The following is a 10,630-nucleotide window of genomic DNA, read 5'->3' as shown; positions in this document are numbered from 1 at the left end:
GTACAGAGGGAAGAGAGAGGAGTGTGCACAGAGGGAAGAGAGAGGAGTGTGCACAGAGGGAAGAGGGAGGAGTGTGCACAGAGGGCAGAGGCATGAGTGTGCACAGAGGGAGGAATCAAGAGTGTGCACAGAGGGGAGAGCTGACATCGCCAGAGCTATGCTCGATCATCCAGCCTGACAACCGCTCACCACGTGAAGCCTCTTCAACTAAATATAAAGCTATATTTCTGCTAAAAAAAACCATGATGGACTGTGATGAGTGTCTCCCACTCGGGGTATTCCTCATTCCGTGGCCCCACCCCTGCCCCCGGTATTCCCCATTCTCCACAGCGCCTGTGCTGTATGAAGACACTGCCCCTCTGGGCAGGCGGTTATTCCTCATTCCCCCTCCTCTTCACAGTCTATGGCAGCGGTAAGTGCTTGTTTTGCAGTTTTTCTATAGCGCTGACTCGGTGTTGCAGCGCTTTACACGAGGCCCAGTGACATTCCACAGGGACACACTCCGTTAGGCGCCGGGAGATTGACCATGATCACAGGATGTGGAGCTGGCGCCGACACTCGACCCCGCCCCCCGGTTCCGAACTCGGCCTCTCTGCTTGCTCCTCAGTGAGAGACCAGCGGGGCATGAACTGCGTCAGGTCGGTGTCTGGGGGCAGCAGATAGCGCCTAGAGGGGCCGGGGCTGAACACAGGGTGGATAATAGAAGGGCAAGGTGCACAGTGTGTGGAGGCTGGAGTGTGCACAGAGAGGGGAGAGGTGCACAGGGAGGAGGGTGCACAGTGTGCGGAGGCAGGAGTGCACAATGTGCGGAGGCAGGAGTGTGCACAGTGTGCAGAGGCAGGAGTTTGCACAGAGGGAGGAGTGTGCACAGAAGGCAGAGGGAGGAGTGTGCAGAGAGGGGAGAGGGAGGAGTGTGATACAGAGAGCAGAAGGAGGAGTGTGCATAGAGGGAGGAGTGTGGGGAGAGGGAGGAGTGATACAGAGAGCAGAGGGAGGAGTGTGCACAGAGGATGAGGGAGGAATGTGTACCGAGGGCAGAGGGAGGAGTGTACACAGATAGGGCAGAGGCATGAGTGTGCACTGAGGGAGGAGGCTTGAGTGTGCACTGAGGGAGGAGGCATGAGTGTGCACAGGGGTAGAGACAGGAGTGTGCACAGAGGGAAGAGGCAGGAGTGTGCACAGAGAGGGCACAGGCATGAGTGTGCACAGAGGGAGGAGTCATGAGTGTGCACAGAGGGAAGAGGGAGGAGTGTGCACAGAGAGGGCAGAGGCATGAGTGTGCACAGAGGGAGGAGTCATGAGTGTGCACAGAGGGGAGAGCTTGTTTTGCAGTTTTTCTATAGCGCCGACTCGGTGTTGCAGCGCTTTACACGAGGCCCAGTGACATTCCACAGGGACACACTCCGTTAGGCGTTGGAGGATTGCCCAGGATCACAGGATGTTGAGCTGGCGCCAAGACTCGACCCTGCCCCCCGGCTCCGAACTCGGCCTCTCTGGTTGCTCCCCCGTGAGAGGCCAGCGGGGCAAGAACTGCGTCAGGGTGGTGTCTGGGGGCAGCAGATAGCGCCTAGAGGGGCAGGGGCTGAACACAGAGTGGATAATAGAAGGGCAAAGTGCACAGTGTGTGGAGGTTGGAGTGTGCACAGTGAGTGGAGGCAGGAGTGTGCACAGAGAGGGGAGAGGTGCACAGGGAGTAGTGTGCACAGTGTGCGGAGGCAGGAATGTGCACAGTGTGCGGAGACAGGAGTGTGCACAGTGTGCGGAGGCAGGAGGTTGCACAGAGAGAGGCGTGTGCACAGATGGCAGAGGGAGAAGTGGGCAAAGAAGGAAGAGGTAGGAGTTTGCACAGAGAGCAGAGAGAGGAGTGTGCACAGAATGAAGAGGGAGGAGTGTGCACAGAGAGGAAAGAGGGAGGAGTGTGCATAGAGGGAAGAGGGGAGTATGCACAGCGAGGGAAGAGGGAGAAGGTGGACGTACAGCTTATGAAGGCAGGAGGTGTACGTAGAGCGTACACAGATAGGATGTGTACATAGAGCATGCAGAGGCAGGAGTTGTACATAGAATGTACAGAGGCAGTAGATATACGTAGAATGTGCAGAAGCAGGAGGGGTACGTAGAATGTACACAGGCAGAAGGTGTACATAAAATATACTGAGGCAGGAGGTGTACTTAGAAGGTACAGAGCCAGGAGCTGTACATAGAATGTACAGAGGCAGGAGGTGTACGTAGAAAGTACAGAGACAGGAGGTGTACATAGAATGTACAGAGGCAGGAGGTGTACGTAGAAAGTACAGAGACAGGAGGTGTACTTAGAGAGTGCAGAGGCAGGAGGTGTACATAGAACGTAAAGGGGCAAGAAGTGTACATAGAATGTACAGAGGCAGGAGGTGTACGTAGAATGTACAGAGGCAGGAGGGGTACGTAGAATGTACACAGGCAGAAGGTGTACATAAAATATACTGAGGCAGGAGGTGTACTTAGAAGGTACAGAGCCAGGAGCTGTACATAGAATGTACAGAGGCAGGAGGTGTACGTAGAAAGTACAGAGACAGGAGGTGTACATAGAATGTACAGAGGCAGGAGGTGTACGTAGAAAGTACAGAGACAGGAGGTGTACTTAGAGTGTGCAGAGGCAGGAGGTGTACGTAGAACGTAAAGGGGCAAGAAGTGTACGTAGAATGTACAGAGGCAGGAGGTGTACGTAGAATGTACAGAGGCAGGAGATGTACGTAGAATGTACAGAGGCAGGAGCAATACGTAGAATGGACAGAGGCAGGAGCAATACGTAGAATGGACAGAGGCAAGAGCAATACGTAGAATGTACAGAGGCAGGTGTACGTAGAATGTACAGAGGCAGGAGGTGTACGTAGAATGTACAGAGGCAGGAGGTGTACATAGAATGTACAGAGGCAGGAGGTGAATGTAGAATGTACAGAGGCAGGAGGTTTATGTAGAATGTGCAGAGGCAGGAGGTGTACATAAAATGTACAGAGGCAGGAGGTTTATGTAGAATGTACAGAGGCAGGAGGTGTACGTAGAGTGTACACTTTTGGACTAGGGCTCATATGCACCCTGCCATTTTGGGACCATCGCCTAAAGACACTTTTGTCTCATTTTAGCGACCTTGGTCCGTACCTCCGGTCCCGCCGGTCTCTAGCTGGGCGACCTTTCGATCCTCTATCTTCTCATCCTTTGTGAACAATGCTGATGCCCCATATCCCATCACTCATCTTCCCTCCCTCACTCTCTTTTTACCTCCCCTATTCCTTTCCTCTCTCCACTGAACTTCTCTCCCTTTGCCTGCTTTTTCCCTATGCCTGAGCCATGCTTCTGTAACTCATGAATATATATATATATATATATATGTAATATATACTTGTCCAAGCCTAATCGCTGTTAAAATGTAATCCTGAGTAAATTTACTATTTGTATATATAGAACTCTAACCACTAGTACATGTAGTAGACCTTTGTACTTACTACCATTCCTATGAGTGTGCACAGTGTGCGGAGGCAGGAGGTTGCACAGAGAGAGGCGTGTGCACAGATGGCAGAGGGAGAAGTGGGCAAAGAAGGAAGAGGTAGGAGTTTGCACAGAGAGCAGAGAGAGGAGTGTGCACAGAATGAAGAGGGAGGAGTGTGCACAGAGAGGAAAGAGGGAGGAGTGTGCATAGAGGGAAGAGGGGAGTATGCACAGCGAGGGAAGAGGGAGAAGGTGGACGTACAGCTTATGAAGGCAGGAGGTGTACGTAGAGCGTACACAGATAGGATGTGTACATAGCGCATGCAGAGGCAGGAGTTGTACATAGAATGTACAGAGGCAGTAGATGTGCGTAGAATGTACAGAAGCAGGAGGGGTACGTAGAATGTACACAGGCAGAAGGTGTACATAAAATATACTGAGGCAGGAGGTGTACTTAGAAGGTACAGAGCCAGGAGCTGTACATAGAATGTACAGAGGCAGGAGGTGTACGTAGAAAGTACAGAGACAGGAGGTGTACATAGAATGTACAGAGGCAGGAGGTGTACGTAGAAAGTACAGAGACAGGAGGTGTACTTAGAGTGTGCAGAGGCAGGAGGTGTACGTAGAACGTAAAGGGGCAAGAAGTGTACGTAGAATGTACAGAGGCAGGAGGTGTACGTAGAATGTACAGAGGCAGGAGATGTACGTAAAATGCACAGAGGCAGGAGCAATACGTAGAATGGACAAAGGCAGGAGCAATACGTAGAATGGACAGAGGCAGGAGGTGTACGTAGAATGTACAGAGGCAGGAGGTGTACGTAGAATGTACAGAGGCAGGAGGTGAATGTAGAATGTACAGAGGCAGGAGGTGAATGTAGAATGTACAGAGGCAGGAGGTGAATGTAGAATGTACAGAGGCAGGAGGTTTATGTAGAATGTGCAGAGGCAGGAGGTGTACATAAAATGTACAGAGGCAGGAGGTTTATGTAGAATGTACAGAGGCAGGAGGTGTACGTAGAGTGTACACTTTTGGACTAGGACTCATATGCACCCCGCCATTTTGGGACCATCGCCTAAAGACACTTTTGTCTCATCTTAGCGACCTTGGTCCGTACCTCCGGTCCCGCCGGTCTCTAGCTGGGCGACCTTTCGATCCTCTATCTTCTCATCCTTTGTGAACAATGCTGATGCCCCATATCCCATCACTCATATTCCCTCCCTCACTCTCTTTTTACCTCCCCTATTCCTTTCCTCTCTCCACTGAACTTCTCTCCCTTTGCCTGCTTTTTGCCTATGCCTGAGCCATGCTTCTGTAACTCATGAATATATATATATATGTAAATATGTAATATATACTTGTCCAAGCCTAATCGCTGTTAAAATGTAATCCTGAGTGAATTTACTATTTGTATATAACTCTAACCACTAGTACATGTAGTAGACCTTTGTACTTACTACCATTCCTATGTGATTTTAGAGTTTATCCGTTTGTATCTCTTCCTTAAGTGACTTTACAACTTGTACATTTGCAATTTTTTTCTGTTTATATCTCTTCCTTGAGTAATTTTACAACTTGTACATTTGCAATTTTTTCTGTTTGTATATCCTATGTAACTCATGTAATCCAAAGTCCTTATGTAACGCACCTGGTTCTTTTGTAAAGCGCTCTGACACCTTTGGGTAATGTTCGCACTATATGAAATCGCATTAGATAAATGCCATCACATAATGCCATCCATACCGGATGAATCACGGAGTATTAGTCTCTGTTATAACTGCTCATTTAAAAGGCTCATGAAATTCTTATTAGTTACAGAAACTGTGTAATGATGTCTGCGCCCAATCTTGGAAAACTTCTACATACAATGTTGTCAGTTGTTAGATACACGCTTTAAATATGTTACGAAAATAAACAAAGCACATCAACTATGACAGGGAAATGTCCTCCCAAACGCTGTTTGTTATGATTCACAACGCGATCCTCCATATGATTGCGTGTTGATGTATGCGGTACCAATCACTATTGCACCTGCTTTTGCAACCGCTTTTTTACATATACTCACAACGGACACATATTCTTTATTAAAAGTGCCCCCCTTCTGTGCCACAGCAGTTTTTTGCCACAGTGTAATCTTATCCTTTATTCTGTAATTACCTTCTCTTTACTCATCTGTTGACCGTTCACTCTCTGGTCTTTCCTTACTTTTTTTTTTTCCAACCGAAAACCGGATGACACGGTGCTGCAGCATTCGACTGTGATGCCTGCAGGTCACTCCATTTTTCGGCGGGTAGACGATGTATTTAAGGGACGAAGAAGCACAGGCTCACTGTCATTTGGCCGATAGCAGACAGACTAACGCTGTCGTGCTGCCCGCGCAGTGGACCGTCACGCGCCTTGGGGACTCCATTAATTGAAGGTAAGAAACTGACAGTGTTGCACACTCGTAGGGCCTCCAGTAGCTTCACTTTCCCTGTTGCCTCACTAATCGGTTGATTCCTGCTAATTACAGGATTCATTTTCATTGAAGAATATTGCAGACAGACAAACGCTGGTTACTGCAAGCTCGCTCCATTATACTAGCTTCACACTACATTTAGGTAAGAATCTTTGGCCTTGTCCACCATTGCTCCACCGCGCTACGCAATTATGATTTGGGACCAAGTGTAATTCCGTCACCCCTGCCATTCTCAGGTATCCCCATATTGAACACTCGTGAACCACAGGTCAGCGCGACAGCACCGCCTGCGATTAACACCAAATCCAGGTAAATTCAGTCCCCAGAGGGATATATTTTATAGACATGCACCTGACTTGCGCAGGCCCTGATTGTCTCCCATTATCAACAGAGTTCCTCATTACCGTCTTCATACACGTTTCTGTGTATCATCAATCCAGTAACCGTGCTGAGCTACCCACAGATTGCCAGCCTTCACACTCACTTGGGGTAAGGTTTCCTCAGTGTGCATTTTCAAAAGTACAGGCAGCCCTTACAGCATCCCTATCCTCTTTCTTGCTGTCCCCATACTAAATATTCTTCTCTTTTTCTTTTTTTTTTTCCTTTTTTCTTCTCACATAATCAGTACCCGGCTGGGTATCCTTGTGACTATCTCGTTTTTAGGTCGAGCCTAGTGCAGCGCAACTGCTGCTTGCTCGACTTTTAGTAAAGGGGTAAAAAAAAAGTGCTACCAGATGCTGCCATGGCCGGCCTAGAGCTTGAGTGCATGTGCGCGGGCGCGCGCTTTGCATGCCTCTCTCTGCGCTTCAATTCCCTCCCCCTCCCCCACCAGAGATCTCGTCACTCTGCTGGCCTCATTAAGTGCATCGCGATTGCGATCACGTTCACTTTCGCACAATACTCCCGGGCTTCTCTTGTGTTTCTTCCCCCACTGTTCTTCCTTTAATTCCCGCTTCAGCGTCAGCTCTTGTTTATCACAGAGACTTGGCTTGATGTTCTCTCTAATGCTATTGTGGCCTTAGCCACGCCAGCTGGCTATAAAATCCATTGAGTTGATCGCCCTGTCGGCAGAGGGGGGGGGGGCTGGCTATTCTGTATAGAGAGTGCTGGGCTCTGTTTAGCGAAACATCTTCCATTTGGGGTGCATGTGAAGTTCTTGACTTTGGCTTACAACTCTCTGCCCACTTTACTTTGGGGGGGTCTCTGATTTATCGTCCACCGGGGACAGCTAATGTATTTTTGAATTCATGTGGGGTCGCTTTAGCTGACAGAGTTCTGCGGTTCTCGAACTGTTTGCTTCTCGGGGACTTTAATATCCATCTCGACGCTACGGATACAGCAGATTCGACTGTTTTTATCGATTCGCTGCATTTGGTCCATCTCTCCCAATGGGTCACTTATCCGACCCATCAAGGAGGTCATACTTTGGATTACATTTGCTCCAATTTTTCTATTGTAGTTGAAAGGCCTCTTCCGGTTGCCTGGACGGATCATTTTCCTATATTTTTTTCTTGGGACATTATGCGTCCAACCCGCCCAGGCAGTGTCCATCGGCCACCTACTTTTAGGAAATTGGATGCTGGGCAGTTGAGTAGCTGCTTGGCAGCCTCTTGCCCTTCCTTTTCTGAGGACCTTGAGGATAATGTTTCAAGGTTTGCAGATTGGATCACGGCCGCAATCGGCGCTCCCTCGCCTCCGGGTCGGACTATTCTGAGAAGAGAGCCCCCTTCTAAGCCTTGGTTTTCTTCGGAATTGGGGATTCTGAAGCACGCCTGTAAGGTACTGGAGAGAGCATGGCGTTCCAGTGGTTATTGCCCTATAGCTAAACTTGCATTCAGAACTAAACAAAACTTTATTATGCGGCCATTCGTCTGGCCAACGGCCGATATTTCTCCGATCGTATTGATCGTGCAAATAATAATTCCAGAGAAATATTTTCTATTGTGAAGAGTTTTGTATCTCACAGTGCCCATGCTTTGGTGGTACCCTCATCGATTATCTGGTGTAACACCTTAGTTAAATTTTTTTTTTGAGGGACAAAATAGTTAGCATTCAGGACTCCTTTTCAACGGTGTCCTTGAATTCTACTTCTGCCTGGTTGGGGAAGCAGATGTTAAAGATTACTTCCATTTTTTTACAACTTTTAAACCTGCTGATCTGTCTTGTACCCTTAGGATTCTTAAGGCACTCAAATCTGGTTCTCCTAAGCACCCTTGTGCAGCTAGGCTTCTATCTGAAGTAGCAGACTCGATTAACTTCGAAGTCAACCATATGGTCAATGCATCACTTCGTGAGGCCTGTGTCCCATTATCCTGGAAGCAGGCACTGATCTTCCACCACCTCAAGAAGCCTTCTCTTGACCCTCTGCATCCGGAGAATTATCGCCCTATCACGCTCCTACCAAGTTTGGCGAAGGTCTGCGAGAAGGTTGTTACATCCCAGCTTACCAACTATGTAGAGGTGTCTGGTTTGCTTCACCCAGCTCAATCGGGCTTCCGTGCTTTTTATAGCACGGAGTCAGCATTGCTGGAGGTGACTGAGGCAGTTCGGGAGTGTTTGGATGCCGATGGGAAAGCGGCCTTGGTTATGCTTGATCTCTCAGCGGCATTCGATACTGTGCCACACTCTTTGCTTCTCGATCGACTAGAGGCTATTGGTGTCTCGGGAGCGGTGCTGCGCTGGATCAGATCCTTTTTGGAAAACAGATCACAGCAGTCTGGCTTCCACCATATGCCTCTACACCTATGCAGTTGGTAACCGGTGTTCCTCAGGGGTCATCGCTTAGCCCTCTCCTTTTCAACATCTATGTGACTCCGCTGATTTATCTTGTGGAGTCACTGGGAGCTAAGGTGATGGCCAATGCTGATGATACTCAGCTATTGTTCTCTTGGAGGAAAGGAGATGGCTCGGTTAAGGCTGCACAGCACTGTTTGTCGGCCGTGTTTCACTGGCTGGCGAATGCACAATTGAAGTGCAACGAAGAAAAATCTGAAGTGCTTTTGTATGGATCGTTCCCTGCGGACTTTAGGGAAAGGATGTGGCCTTCGGATTTTCCTCGCCCATCTATAGGTAAGGGAACCTGCTTCGGCACTTTAAAAATTTTAAGGAAGTTTCTTCCTCTTTTGCCTGTTAGTGCCAAGGAAACTGTGGTCCGGGCCTTGATTTTGTCTCGCTTGGACTATGCCAACGCCATTCTGGTTGGTAGCCCAGGTTATCTGGTTAAAAAGCTGCAAGTAGTGCAAAATTCAGCAGCTAGACTGCTTCTGGGCCTTTCTCCCACACATAGTGTTCGGAGCCATTTACACAGCTTGCATTGGCTCCCAGTTGAATCTCGGCTGAAATTTAAGATGTTATCCATTGTACATCGGGCCCTATCTTCAAAAGTGATTTGTTTTCTATAGTCCTAGTAGACAGCTTCGTTCTTCTGACCAGCTGCTGATGCAGATTCCTAGGTTTAAGCGCCAAAGGCTTGGTGGGAACTCTTTTGTTCGTAAAGCCGGTCTGGCCTGGAATGGGCTACCATTGGCACTCCGGGACATTCAGGACCCACTGTTGTTTAGAAAAAAGCTTAAAACCTTACTCTTTTAATGTTTGATGTATGTGTAGTTCACCTTTTTTCTGGAGTAAGCGCTGGGACACTTTGAGTAGCCGAGCGCTTTATAAATTCAATATAACATAACATAACATTCCCCGTACTTCTCTTCACATACTGCTTCTCCCTCTCACCTTGCGTCTCTTTTACTGCTAGTTCTCTCGTCCTATACTGTTGCTCTTCCCCGCTATTACCTCACTAAGGTAATGGGTGCATCTGTCCATTTTGTTTTTAGGTCTCGGCTAGCGAAGGCTGCGCTTGCGCAGTCTCGCTCGCAAGATTTAATGTTTTCAGAAGTGGGGCCCCTCTTCTTCCCTCTTCTCCATTGGCTGGCCTCTTAAATGCTGGTCAGCCATTGGAGAAGAGCTTTGTCTCTCCAAACAAGCCCCGTCTTTTTCGGATTCGTGGGCGTGTTTTTTCGATTCTTTCTCTTTTTTAAGCCCCTCCCCTTTTACACTGTTTTTTTACATTTCTTGTTTCTTAGGGTCACGCCCTTGCTTTGAATTGGGCAACGTCAATATTTATTTTAAACTATATGTTCTCATTGGTCTGCAGCATTTTTTGTTACCGTCCTGTGGCTTTTTTTCACACGCCCATAAGACAGCGAGTCTACGGCATGTCTTGCTCACGCTGCCTACACGCACCAGTCGGCTCTCTGATTGGTTGGCAACTACCAAATAAGCACTGTAATTGGTGGACCTTGTCAACCAATCAGAGAGCCTACTGGCGCGTGCAGGCAGCATGAGCAAGACACGCTGTAGACTCGCTGTCCAAAGGGCGTGTCGATCTTCATCCTTCGGTTTCACATCATGCAGTCTTGTAGGTCTCACCTCTCCACTCCCGAGATTGTAGCGTAACATGTGCCCCTTGCTCAGGCGCTTAGGCCTCGATAGCGGCAGCAGTGAATTGAACCGGAGGTATCCCTGAAGCTAAACGGACACGACAGGTAATGCGACTGAATGGCGTATCTGCCCTGAGAGCAATAAGGGCCTAAGGCTAACTCTGACTGCCTGCCTGGATGAATCTAACTGGGCCCGCAACGCTGCCGTAACACAGAGAGGAGGTGCCTCGGAGGTGCGGCCCTAGCAGAGAAACGACGTCTGGAGATCCTCCCTGGAGC

General features: G+C 48.7%; 1 protein-coding gene and 1 long non-coding RNA gene across 3 annotated transcripts in view; both read left to right on the top strand.

Annotated features, from left to right (window-relative positions):
- Positions 1-346: 346 nt before the first annotated feature.
- The window catches only part of BLACAT1 (BLACAT1 overlapping LEMD1 locus), a 78,710-nt gene continuing 68,426 nt past the window's right edge, over positions 347-10,630 (top strand). The window contains exon 1 of one of the 2 annotated variants that reach the window (XM_085599771.1): positions 347-412. The gene's annotated coding sequence lies outside the window, so the exon portion shown is untranslated. Of the gene's footprint in view, positions 413-5,718; positions 5,880-10,630 lie in introns of those variants that run through there. The other variant, XM_085599772.1, reaches the window with a different exon arrangement.
- LOC146871732 (uncharacterized) lies at positions 5,994-6,409 on the top strand. Its single transcript, XR_014959596.1, has 3 exons — positions 5,994-6,060; positions 6,155-6,227; positions 6,310-6,409. It is a non-coding gene; the product is annotated as an uncharacterized LOC146871732 (long non-coding RNA).

The sequence above is a fragment of the Triturus cristatus genome, chromosome 1_1 (genome assembly GCF_964204655.1).
Source record: "Triturus cristatus chromosome 1_1, aTriCri1.1, whole genome shotgun sequence".
Lineage (NCBI taxonomy): Eukaryota > Metazoa > Chordata > Amphibia > Caudata > Salamandridae > Triturus > Triturus cristatus.
This window is presented reverse-complemented; position numbering and strand designations above follow the sequence as displayed.